The sequence below is a fragment of the Haemaphysalis longicornis genome, unplaced genomic scaffold (genome assembly GCF_048455015.1).
Source record: "Haemaphysalis longicornis isolate Haplotype H1 unplaced genomic scaffold, Haemaphysalis longicornis Haplotype H1 scaffold_6, whole genome shotgun sequence".
Taxonomy (NCBI): domain Eukaryota; kingdom Metazoa; phylum Arthropoda; class Arachnida; order Ixodida; family Ixodidae; genus Haemaphysalis; species Haemaphysalis longicornis.
In genome coordinates, this window is record NW_027526407.1 from 27,715,025 (window position 1) to 27,728,778 (window position 13,754).

At 45.9% G+C, this 13,754-nt stretch overlaps 1 long non-coding RNA gene across 2 annotated transcripts; it reads left to right on the forward strand.

The window, feature by feature from the left end:
- Window positions 1-5,696: 5,696 nt before the first annotated feature.
- On the forward strand, window positions 5,697-10,050 carry LOC144142373 (uncharacterized). Of its 2 annotated transcripts, XR_013316973.1 has the most exons (5): window positions 5,697-5,897; window positions 7,132-7,273; window positions 7,462-7,621; window positions 7,709-7,831; window positions 8,320-10,050. It is a non-coding gene; the product is annotated as an uncharacterized LOC144142373 (long non-coding RNA). The 2 variants fall into 2 exon arrangements; XR_013316972.1 differs by having other exon boundaries at window positions 5,758-7,273.
- The last annotated feature ends 3,704 nt before the right edge of the window (window positions 10,051-13,754 follow it).

Sequence of the window (13,754 nt, forward strand, 5' to 3'; positions counted from 1 at the left end):
GCAAGGAAAATGGTGTATAGGGGCTTCAGCCCCGGCGAGAGCACTGCGCCCTCTGCCGGTAGGCCGCCGGTGAGTACGGGAACCTGCTCGTACCTCTGCGCACAAGACAGGAGCCTGGGAAACGGCGCCTCCTAGGGCGGCTAGATAACGTCACAAGCGCTGGACATGCATCGGCATCTGTCGCGCGAGGAGAAACTGCGCGGCCGCCGCGATCGATCGGCATTTCACTGCGCACACTCGGAATAAATTGTGGCTGCATGCCTCTGCCAAGTCTGTCAGATGTCGGAACCCGCTCCTTCGCCGTCGCAGCTACCGTAGTCCGCGTGCGTCGCTCACTGGTCGCGTGCCCGCGCTTGGCGAAGTGGGCCGTACCTCTTGCTCTATGACCCTGCGTGGCGGACGAAAAGGCTCGAGCTACATTTCTGGTGCATGATAATTTACGATTAGAGGATGACCTCTTTTGGAATGGCGTCGTAGCAAACGGACGTCAGAAAACTTAAAGCCGTCTTAGTAAGACGATAACCCCGCAATGTGTCGGCAGTATACTCGATGAATTTGATTTGATTGATTGTAAGGTTTAACGCACCGACGCAACGCAGGCGATGAGGCGCACCGTAGCGGAGGGCTCCGGATTAATTTTGACCACCTGGGGATGTTTAACGTGCGCCGAAATCTCGTACACACGGGCGTTTTTGCTTTTCGCCTCCATCAGAAAAGCGGCCGCCGCGGCCGGGAATCTAACCCGCGTCCTCGTGCTCAGCAGCACAACGCCTTAGCCACTGAGCCACCGCGGCGGGTATAGTGTACTCGATGAAGGAAGTGCGGCTAGCCAGTTGTGACCAGTTGCGCAGAAACAAGATAGGCTATAGTCAATATGAATTATTCAGCTATCGTAAACAAGAACGAACAGATTCAGGCTACACTCTTATCCTATAATCCTGCTGTAGTTGTAATCACGGAAACGTACGCTGCATGGCGCGCACTTAGGACGGCAGCTTACGAAATGTTTCGCAGAGACAGAGCCTCAAGAGGCGCCGTGGTTCTTTGGCGCGAAAATATGCAATGTATTTTCAATTGAAACTAAAGTTGCAGGAAATTTTAAGTTGTCGTGTAAAATGTTTTACCTATATAGACAACATGCTTATTTTCCTGTAGTTACATAATTTTAAAGCAAAGCTTTCTCGCTCTACCAGCCAACGGTTCTTTCGTTGCGTGCGGTGTAGGCTATGTGTTTAATACTGCAGAGTACCGTAGGCTCTCTAACCCGTAGTGCTTTTACGCCTGACCTTCTCTGGGCATGGATCGGCACTGAAAATTGCCAAGTGCACCTATATACTCACCTGACTACTTAATTACCTGGACTGAAAGGGGTGCTTAATTTATATTCGCTCGCTTTACTCATTCTCGTCTTTATTCGCACAAGAGGGATTTCGCAGTGCACTCGTTGAAACTTTTCAACCCTGTCGCAAGGGAACAGCCGGACCTTCCGCACTACTTTGGCCTAAATGAGAGAGCCAATGAGACTGCTCGAGGCATGGTTCGCCGAGAGCCTCGTAGGACCGCTCGCAACCTTTTAGTCATAATTAAGGACCGCCCCCATACTTTCTGCGATATCCTCGACCATTTCTGTCGGGATCGTGGCGTTTTTCCACCACCGCATCTATCGCTCAGTCGAAGGCATGCAGTCCTTCTCAGGCAAAGCATCCCCGCTCCGCATCTCATGCCCATCATACATCCCGGGGAATATAAGGACGCTTGCCCCTTCTGTTCCGTAGAACGAGCATCGCTTCACCACATCATTTGGTCGTGTCCAGTAATACCGGCATAACGTAGTAGAAGTAGTCATCCCGTCCTTCATAACATGTCGCCCTTGCCAGACTGGGAGGCTGCCACACCGGCTCCCCTCGTGCAAGAAGCGCTCGCCCTGTTGGCCGAAGACACCGAGCTCCCAAAACCCGGCGGGGCCCCGCTGCCTAGATGGCTGAGTCACCACAATTTACGGGCAAAATAAAGTTGTTCTTACTACTACTACTACTACTACTGTACAGATCTTCTTCTCTATCACTGAACAAGACGATGCCATCTGAAAATCTTAAGTTGTCCAAATATTGTAGTTGAGAATATTTTAGCAGTATGGATAAATGGGGTCTTTGTAAGGATTTAATAAAAAGCCATAGGGCCTTCACATTTTAGTATCATTCTGCTTGCATTGCCCCGCTAGATATATTACCAGCAAAGCATTTGTGCGTTGTTGTGAAACCAACTTCGATGGACACATGGAGTCTTATAGAGGTATTTAATAAGAAAACCCTACGGCCTTCCTGCTTTGGTTAGACACTGTCTGTATGGCACCCGGGAAAGTGTCTTCCCAGCAGTGTATTTGCGCACAGTAGCGAAGCCGACTATAAGGGGCCCGCTATACCTTGCGCATTCATCCCACAATTATCGCTGGGCAGTCTCTCTGTTCTTCTTCTTTTGCGACGCTGTTAAAAAAGGACCCAAGGAAACACCTGTCGCACCTGACTGGGATGTGTGGCAGAAGGCGGCCGGCCGGCTAGAGGGAGCGCGATGCGAGTGCTTAGTTCGCCCCGATCGAGTGAGTGTGCTCCAGTGCGCGGTCGCTGTGCATTGCAGTTCAAGGGCGAGGGCGGCCGCATGCACACCACGTCGTGCGGCGAGGGCGGCGCCAAGTCGTACGACATGCCGGTGCCCCTCACGGTGCACCTCTTCACCAACCCCACGCAGTCCTACCGGCCGGGGGAGATCATCTCCTTCGTCCTCACCGGCTTCAACAAGAGTGAGTGTCGTGTGCCGTGTGCACGCTGGGGCTTCGGTCGAAGTTACTGACATCACGAAATAAGCAACGCTGAAGAGTACCGCCACTAAGTTCGTGCACCCGTAAGCGTCTGGGGGCCATTTTGTTTCTGGCTTGCGGCGTTGCATCTCTCCAAACGAAACCACACTCTTAATCTGGTTCCATGTAAATTCCAGTTAAACGGGGCGATCCACATATTTTTATCTGGATCCAAACGAAGAATAACTGGAACAAATGATATAAGTGGATCTTATCTGGAACTGTCCATTTGTTTTCTTTAGGTTTGTGTTTATTATGTGGAACCGAATAAATGAGGGGATGCGCTGTCGGCCGTTCCAGTTACTGTTCCACTTATGTCCCAGTAAAAATTTTGGACAGTGCTTTTGTATATTTTTTGCTCGTGTCTTGTTCCACATAACTTGTGCGCTGCAGTGAAGTATGCACTGAATCGTGCATTAACTGGAACAATGAACCACATATATATTTGACGCGCTTTGGCGCACAAGCGCACGCACAAGCACTTGCACGCACACGCCCACAGACATAGATACAGACACGAACGCACACCCGCGCACCCACACATACACACACACATGCATGCAGTCACACACGCACACACGCACGCACCACATAAAATTTAATAAACTTCCTCGATATCTATGGAACTGTCTTAGAGCAGTTTACTTATATAAGACGGCTAAGACGTATTTTTAGTGACGTTATTTGACAGAAAACAATATGTCCACTGCTATAACAACACCGTACAAAGAGCATGAAAGGTGCGAGAAAAGGGTATCTTAGCGAAAATAGAAATTTCACGAACCCCTTTCAGGTTGTCTGCGACGCTCAGACCGCTTTAGTGAATATCGTCTTTTGCTAATTGCAGACGCGCAGTACGTCTGAAATCACCAATGACTTGAATTTCAGAAGGACCAGATGTCCCCAGGTTCTCCTTCTGCGTTTGGGATAGAGCCGTGGTAGTGCTGAAGAATTCATTGGGCTTTTGTGGATACCTCATAAAGAAATATATATAGTTGTTGAGACTATTGCAAGTTCTGCATTTGGTTCACAAAGCGTCGCAGAAAAATTGTTTTTTGCTCAATGCTCAGCCATCAGCTCGCTGTGTTGTAGTACGTGCACAATTTTAAGCGCTTTACAGGAACGTATGAATGGCTACAATCTGCTGTAAAATAGGTACTTAGTCCACTTTATTTATGCCCTGATGCGGTATATACATAGTGTTAACCGACTGTGCCGCATTTTACACGGCACGCAGAATGTCACGAATGCAGTTATATATGCTTGGATGTTCGTTAGCATTTTTCGCCTCGTGCATGCTATTAAGGGTGACTCACCTGATCCAATTCATATGGGACTCACTAATTCATGACGCAAATTCATGATACTTACTAATTCAAAAGCACCATGTACCGATACAAGAAGTTTTACAAATTCACAGAAATGACACTAACGACCTGGTTTGCTTCTTCTAGAAATACAGTAGACCCTCGTTAAGACGAACTTGGTTAAAACGAACACTGATTAAGAACCACAACAGTTTTCTCTTGTAACGTCCACAATGCAATACACCTCCGCTTAAGACGAATTTCGGATAATACGCATACATTTTTACGGTCCGTTCGGGTTCGTCTTAACGGGAGTCTGCTGTATATCATTTCTTTGCAGAGATAAAAAAAACAAGAAACGCATTTTGGTTTATCCAGTCTTCACTTGAAGGTGCTAGCGGTCTCACCATGCGAGAGTTTTATTTCTTTGTTTCAGTAGAGAAGCGACATATATCTAAAATAAGCAAACTAGGCCGTTGTGAATATCGGTATGTATTTGTAAAACTATTCGTATTGGTGCACGATGGTTTTTAAGTCCGTTGGTCATGACGTAGTAAGTCCGATAGGAATGCTAACATGTGAGTCCCTTTTAATTTCCACAAGCAAAAACAAGAGCCTCTTTGCAAAGAGTGGTTGACTGGGTGAACGGAACTAAACCTAGATATACCACGTGATACCTGCATTATTGTGTATGTATTAATGCTGAAATGACATTGTAATTCCTAATTATGCTGTGCAGTAACGGCAAAAATACGCAGAGTTAACTTGCTGTTGTTGTGTATTGTCATAGTAATTGAAGTTCATTGAATGACCCGCCTTCTCCAGCTGCTTCCCCAGTGGCTGTTTTCCTGTAGTATTGGTGTTCAGGAGGGAAAAGGGCTGGGAAACGGGCCGATGTATTATTACTTACTAATTAACTGTAAGTAGCTTTATATAACGTGGGTATCTAAGAGCGTCGCAGTATATTTTATTGACTACGGAAAGGCTTGTTGTCAAGAAAAGCAGTAAATGAAGCCACGCCCTTTTGCGTTCATTGTAAACAGTAACGGGGAAATTGTCATCCAAAGTTAAGCTCGGATATCGCACGCACTCACGGCCCTCCGCGAGAAACAACTTTAGCCAGTACTAACGCGCTAAGGCGGCTATTATCTGAGCTTTGTTTCGGCCTCAGCGGGCGTAAACGTCCGCTTAGACGCATACGCCCGTTTTCCGAATCCAATAAAAGCCATCACGTGTGCCGAGTTTGTATGAGTTCTTATGCGGGCGCATCGCCAAAGCCTCCGCGAGAACGAAAGTACGCCGAAACCATGACGAAAAGACCGCCACTCCAGTAGCGCATTCAATGCGCATGCGTCAGCAGCAGCCCGGCAGAGCTGTTTTTGCGTTGATTCACGGTACAGTGGGGCTGCAACGGGTACGATGACGACGGATGAAAATCGGGACTGCGTCAACACTTTAAACGACAGCAGCGCTCCCATCTTCCAGGATTCCCTCCGCTAATTTTACGGTCTTCCGCATGCAGCGCCACCAGTGGCACTCCCAAGCGGGTTTCTCAATTTCTCGCGCGATGCGCCTGATATTTACTAAAGAAATTCTCGGTCACGCCGGCGAGAACCGTTAGCGCCGTTAGCAGTTTAAATTGGGTTGATTGCGGCGTGCAACTGCGAATTTTTTCATATCCCTGGGCTGTATTTCCTGCTCGACGAAGTGGAATTTTGCCAGGAGGCGCAAAAAAGGTCAGTGCTGCTTATTTATGTGCTGGTAACGGTTGTTGTTCAGTGACATCCTTGTTAACTGCGTCCGATAAACATACCGCTATGCCCGTTGTTCGTGTGTCGTTCATGCTTGTGGTCGCGGCGTGTAACATTTTGTGTTGGAGAAACGTTTGCAGCCGTAATTTACCAAAACTCCCGTGTTCGTGGGTCAGAGTCGGCTGGACATTTCTGACTGCGTACGTCAGAAGTTCCTGGTTTGCGCGTTTCATGAGTGGATGTTCCCTTACTGTGTGGCTTTGCTTAGTTGTATATTGACGGTAGCTGTGTATGTCTGCGGTAGCGAATCTTCTCGGGTTAGTCGCTCGCTATAATCGCGCGTGCACACGTGTACAACTTCCAAGCAAGTTTGTCGGAGCGTCCGTCCTTAGAGTTATTGGTATTTTTAAAACTTGCGTGGTAATTGCGGCGTTGTGTTAGTCTGATGAGTAGAATGCCATTTACTGTGCTTACCAGACCGGGAGTCTTCGACCTTGCCCGTTGCGCGCAAGGTAGACGCTATTTCGAGTTGTGTTGATGTGCTTTCAAGGCGTCAGCTTACGTTTATCTGTGCAGTGTGTTATGCAGTTCCATGTTTCTTCCAATTCCTTTGACCAATTGAGATGATCTATTTTACATTGCCTGAAGTGTAGAGAAATGGAAGGGACAGTGGTGTCTTAGCAGTACCGCAGTAACAAACGTTTCTTTTGTAGAGGGGAAGAAATATGTGGAAACACGCAGCGGGTATATAGAAAGTGTGCTGCCGTTTCTATGCTGTTAATGTCAGTGGTAACTTGAGACTTCAGGATAATTATCCAATATCCATAATTAGTGGTTGCTACTTCACGAACCGCGTTAGAAATAAGCCACTCTTGCATTTTTATGCCGTCAATGTCGGTGGCAACCCGAGAGTCGAAATAATTTCCAACAACGCTCCGGTGATAAGTTCTTGCATCACTATGTGCACCCAACATTAACCCATTTCTGTGCTTCCTTGAACTTAGAAAATATACTGCGAAAGCAGATTGCTACATTCTGTATTCGATCTGTGTAACCTGTCCAGATGCAGACTATGGCTGACTGTGGAGAAATTTGTCTCTACACTGGTAGTTTGCGACAATTGTTTTCTTTTGTCTGAAGAACAGAAATTAAAACGAATTATTTCAATTCCTTACATATACCTGTGAAATCATGGCTGTGGCATTCACTGTGGCTGAAGACATCTTCGGCACGCCGAGGCGTCGTCGTGACAAGTGTGACAGATTGTGAATGCATTGTGGAAGTCATAAAGCCACGAAAGAGTGCCTCTTGAGTGTTGCATATTATACAGACGTTCACCACTCCGCATGGAGCAATGACAGGTGAGCCTAAAAATGTTCAAATATTTTTATATTTAAAATTGTTTCGCCTGAAAACGTTACCAGGGCTCGTGATGCAAAATAAATTTTAGCACAACTAATCAGGCCTTGTACGAGATCTTGTAGTACTCCCTTCTTAGAGGGAAGCGTAAATTTATGCTTCGATATTTTTATACTGTTTTTATTTCTAGAAAATAGGGCGGACCGGGACTTAAAACAATGGAACAAGGAATGCATACTGCCATTTTCCTGGTTCTTGAAGGCGTGTGTTCACCGTTCTTGAAGTCGTGTGTTCACAAAAAGGAAACACGTGAAAGCCGTTGTATGGGATGAAATCATTGGATTCTACAAGTAAGTACGCACTCCCAGTTCTGGAACTTTGATGGTCCCTTTTTAGGTAGTTGCATTATACGTAATGGCTTCGGAACACCATTTCAGTGAAAACTTGACCTGTAGGTGAAAACGACAGTAAGAGCTTTGGGGAACACGTTGGCAAAACTTTCCTGGAAAATCACTCCGAGGAGGCCCTGCCAGGAACGCCTGCATCTTAATTTTAGTTGGGTAAGTTGGCATTTTATTTTTGTGGGACTCAATTTATGGTAGTGTTTATTGAAGCTGGCATTTTATTTTTGCGGGACTGAATTTGTGGTAGTTTTCTTTGTAGCAAAATCTTACTGTTAAGAATAAATCGTGAACTCCAAATTGGGAAATACCTTCACATTCAGCCTGTTTCGGATGCTGCAACATGTTGACAAAAAGACTATTATTTTGCATTCAAGTTTTGCAAACATTTTGCTTTCACATTGAGAGTTGCTGCTGTGATAATACGGCGCCACGGCCACGCCCAATGCGATTGCTTTCCAAAATTAGAGAACTGCCATTGACAGTCTGTGCTAATATTTTTTGTACATTGTTAGCAGCATTCCCAGAAAAGAAACCAAGAAATCGCTGATATTTCAATCAATTACTGTGCTATAAAAGGGGTATCCTAAGCAACTCACTCATTTAAAGCCATCGTCTAACAAAATTTTCTTGTTCCTTCCTTAAAGGTACATGACGTGCTCCAGTTATTCTCGACGTCCAGTTATTTTGAGAGAAGAGAATGGCAGCGTAAATATTGTCTGCAAGAAACACGTCATGGATTTTCCGCCTGCATTGTCACATCAAGATGTGGTCATCCTCCTCGCCGTATATTTCATCTTAATCTCCTGAAACTTATGCGACTTTGGAGAGTTCTTGGGACTTTTGCAGAGAGTTCTTGGCCATTTAACAGTGGCCTGGTGTCATTTAAGTTTAAAGCTCTGTTGAAAGACTTGATGTGGTCACTCTACTTGGGGTTTTAAATTATTGTTAGGCGTTTAAGCCTATTCGGAAAGATATGTCGTGGTTCAAATGATTGGTAGATGCAAGCGGCATGTCAACTGCAAAAGTGAAGTCGTACTTTCCTTTGCAATTTTTCATTATTGGCACAAAGCGCAGGCTGCCTTTGCCGCTACTCTGTTACTCTGTTAATGTAGCTAATGGCACTGCACTGTGACGTTTTTATTATTCAAGTGCAGCTCGAATTTTTTTTCCATGGCAGTGCTGCTGTTGATGGATGCAAACGTGAGAGTAATTATTTACACAGACGGTTTGGGGTTTTATTAATCAATTTTTGTACTGTATCTTAGCTGACACCTAAGCCCTAGAAGAATGCTAAATATACATATTTGGCTTGAAAAAGTTGTTTACTTTGGACAAAGTTGCATTTCTCGCTTGTTAGAGGCAGTGCTTTGGTCACAAGCATACTGTCGTCATGATAGTAGGGTTTGTATAGCACGCAACTGAATTTTACCTCAGATAAATGTTTCGGCTGGAAAAATGCTTCCAAGTTCGCTTGGTAAAATTGGTCACCTGTATGTTTCAACGCTACCTGGCTTGGTTCTTTGGGATGTCTGAATTGTTCTTGAGGGAATTAATAACGTCTTTAGAGTTAGGCTGCTTGATAAATTTTAAAATGCGTAACATGCTCCGAGCTATCTGGTTTGTAAAATTTTGTAAGATTCACACTGGGTGCTATGAGTTTTTTTTTTTGGATAAGTTATTTTAAATAGCTACAAATTGTCGGGGAAAGAACGCGGCTTCAGTGAAAGGCTTTTTCAGGGCGCGTATATAGTCGGTTTTGGCTACAGTTAGCTTGATATTACAGTTAGCTTGATATTGATATATGGTGTATGTTTTAGTTGTGCAATAGTGCCACATGCTTCCGGTAATTTTTTCTGTGCAAATGTTAAATTGTTAGTATTGGCTCCGGTGTTCTTTTCCTACACTCTTGCAGGTCTTGTGATAATCCAACCGTGTATGGCTTGTATTTTTGGCTTTTCCCTACAATTTAATAGCAAACTGCATTTTTTGGAACCGGGATGCGTAAACATGGTATGGCAAGCGCTGTGGGTACTTCAGCATTTGCGGTACCTGATTTCATGTCATAAAACAGCATATTTTATGCTCACTGTTGTGTAATGCTTTTTGAGTTACTGCGAGGGTAGATGTAGAAGTTTGTTTGTGACGCGGTTGCGCTTAAAGCCATCTTTATTACCCACGTGTTTTTAGCAAAAAAGAATGGTAAATATTAGAAAAAATAGGAAAATGCCACTTAGATCGTTTTGGCCACTTGATATCGTTTTGGTATTTGATCCTGTACGCTGGTCATTTTCTGCCCAAGTGGAAACAGATATGTCTCCGTATCTCAAATGTACGCAATAATACGAGCGAATAAAATTTCCTTAGTGTTTTTAAAAGCATTGTATCAGTGCTAATAGTTGGTTTGGTGTGTATTTTAATGCGAGTCTTGTTTCTTTTACATGCAGCCAAAACCCAGAACAGGATTCGGCGGACGAAGCCAAAGTCTCTGTGTGCCGCTCCAGGTATCTCAGACCAACTTTTATATAGAACTGTGCTCCGATAGGCAACTGTTGGGAACTGTCAGGGACCACACTGCTGCGGCGGTTTCTGTTTTCCAATTGTTGGTATCACTGTGGGCCATATGTCAAGGCTGCGTTAGAATGGTGCTTGCGGTTTCCTTCTGATAACAATGCATCCGCCAGCCTGGCAAATGACCTCAGTTTATACCAACAGGAAAGCAGATATGTTGGAAAAGTGGAGTCCCATAGACAGCTTCTCAACGTCTATCGGAACACCGTTTTATATAAACAGCTGGTCTGAAGGTACCTGGAACGGCGCACCGGATAAATCCATAATCATTTTACGTGGATCAGTGTTCCAGTAACTTACACTACCAGTTTATTTGGAACAGTGATCCGTATATTTTTATTTGGAACGCCGATCCAGATAATATAGCTGCAAAAATATGTGGTGCACTGTTCCACTTACATTTTTAGGATATGTGGAACACGGTTCCAAATATATAAGTGGAACTTTTTTGCAAAAAAGTTCCAGTTACTAAGTGGATCTTATGTGGATCCAGATTAAGAGTGCACCGCCGGTTACGACGGGCATAGTGCGACCGGCCGCACTAGCGTCCACGCAGCAGAGCGAGAGCGAGAGAGAGAGAGGCGAGGCGCCCAGAAGCAAAATGGCTGCGGCCATATGTAAACAAATATCACGTGGTGCCGACCGACCAATGAAAATTCTGGCGGCACATAACAATGAGAGGAAAGAGTGCCGATACTCTAAAAACCTTTATTTTGTGACGGTAGGTCGAACCACCCTCCTGAGCTCACAACCGATTTTTTCGGAGAGTATGTGCTCCAGCTCGTATGAAAGCCGGCGTTTTATGCACTGTGGTTACTGCAAGGAATTTCTAAATAAACAGGTAGAAATAACTTTAATTTTGCACCAAAGTATCTCAAGTCTGAAAGGTGGCGAGATGGAGCGCCTAACAGTGACACTGCCTTGCGGGTGCAAACATTTTATTTCAACGCGTGATTCGAAAACCGCATGAAGTAGTAGGAAAGGTTGCACATTATTGTTGTTTTAGCCGGGGGCAAAATTATAAACACCTGTTTTAATCTCACTTGCAGCTAAAAGTATGTTGCAGCACGGCTCACTGTCGCGGTGGCAAGCATCACTTCTGGCTTTCGGCGGGGCACGCATGGCTGGTAGATCTAAAAATTGCGATTTCGGAAGTTCTAGGTCGCTACCAGCAAAATTGTTTCGGGTTAAGGTGTTGTAAGTGATGCCCTTTCATTTCGAATAAAGAGAATATACTCGACAAAAATCGGTTGTCTGTCCCTTTAAGGGGATTTTAACTGTGACCAAATGTAGCAGCTCGTTGGACCTAAAGCATGACACCGTAGAGCCGTCCCGGTGATAATTCATGAGCCAGAATTATATTATTAAACGATTTTATGAAGTTCGCGCGAAGGCGCATGATTATTAATGATTGTCACTTGCACAGACCACGAAATAAGTGGCATCCGGCTGTAACAGGACACTTTCTTGGAGAAGCCCGCGTTTTTGTGCGCAGCCTTTGGCGGTCTCTACGGAGTCGTAACCGAGCGAGCGAAGACATAAAGCAAGTTTGGCGAAAGTGCGAGGGGACGGGCAGTATGCTGAGCCCGCACGAGAGATCGTCGGCGGCGACGCTTGGCGAAAGAGTGAGAGGGAAGGGGGGCAGTGAAACATGCCCCTCGTTGCGTGGCTCATCCGAACCACGTGACGTTTGCGCGGGATCCGTTTAAACACGATTTACAACCACATGCTCGGCGGCGGCGACGCGCTGCCAGATTAGCGCGCGCCGTCGTTCGTTCAGTCGCTGATCACGCGATCACTTGCTGAGACGCAGCAGCAGCCGCCGAGGAGACTGCAGTTCGCGCTGCGCACAAATTTCGCATTGGGGAGTGCGGTAATCGTCATGAGATGTTTTATAGGCAGAAACGCGCCCAAATCTTTCGGTGCTCGTGTCGTCATCATTCTCCTGGTGCGCTGTTGTAAGTTTGGAAATTCCACTGCGTGGCCTTAGCATTTAACAAGGCAGGCGTGCATTAGACGGCTGTTCGCCTCACGGGTCATTAGCTGTTTTCCCAATTATAATAAGCACGTATTCGCGCATCCAGTTCACCTCTCCAAATAACCGCAGCGAAAGCCACGCGCACAAGCTGTAGCAGTTCCCACTGCAGCCCTGTGCGGCGTGCGTGTATCAGGGGCAGGGGGACGACGGCTCCCCCTAATGTGCAAATGGGGCAGCACAGCTCCCCCACTCAGAGGGCACTTCTAGACTTCCGCTGATGCCCGTCAAACAAGAGCTCGCTGACTAAAAGACCAATGATTCCGGAAATGGTGGCTTGCACAAATAGAATAATTCTGAGATTCAACCTGCAGTTTTGACACTGCTGCGAACTCCGAGCGTGGGTGTCTGTATCCTTCACTCGCTATCAAATCACTGCCTATGTTTAAGCGTAATGTAAATACGACTCCTCATAATGTATCTTAACTGTTAGTATCCTGTAGATTTAGAGAATATGCAGTTTATTTTTGATGCTTTGGTCCTAACGCGGAGCGTTAAGGGATCTTTTGCTGCTCTCCAGCATTTGTGATGTTTGATAAAAATTTGAATGCATTTGATTTAAATTTATTCGGTGATTGGGCTTATTTATTTGTCCTATTCAATATTGCCCATTCATGAGCCCTCAAGGAGAACAAATGATAATGACGATGATGATTATGATGATGTATGGTACAATTTTTTGGGCTCCCCCAATAGAAAAATAGTTCCGGCGCCTCTGGCGTGTACGCAGTTCTGTCAGTGTCGGGATGCCCTTTGAGCCCCCATGGCGTCTCCCGCGCGGTGCTGACCTCGGAGGCCATGCATGGTGGCACAACTGCCCTTTATTCCGAATGCTCGTTCGCGCTGTGCATGCCGCACGCCACGCGATAGCCATGACAACACCTGGGAATCCATGTCGCCGTGGGGGGTTGTGGGACGATCAGTGCTGCTGGCTTGGGCTTGGCATGGAATGTGGATTCTAAAGCATCGTTTTGGCTTTGCATTCTTCACTGTGCACTGATATGCCAAGACAATAACCGTTTCGACAGACACTCATTAAAAGGAGTTCGCTCGACTTCATTTTTTCTTAGCTCTAGAAGAGCGTGTTTTTTTTCTACATATATAACGAAGCAGCCTTCTTAACATTTTTGTGGCTTTGCGTTTGAATTTACGGTCATGACTCACTAAGACGCTTCAATCCAAGCCAATGACGAAAGAAAGGCGAGCGTACGGTATAATGGTGGCCCATGACGAGACAGATGGCCTTGATGTGAACCGCATAAGAAACTCTATGCATGACAGGAACGGGAACAATCGCCTGGTTTGCTCCGTCTGCGGCTTTTATCGGCAGCCGATTCGGGAAAAGGCGATCGCTTTACTGGGGGGTCGTTTTCGCGGCAGCGACATTAACTTGCCAGCTGGACTAGTACACGTTGAGCGTTTTTTGCCGCTGCCTTATTGGGGATTCCAGCTGCCTTGTGGAGATGTTCTGTTTGT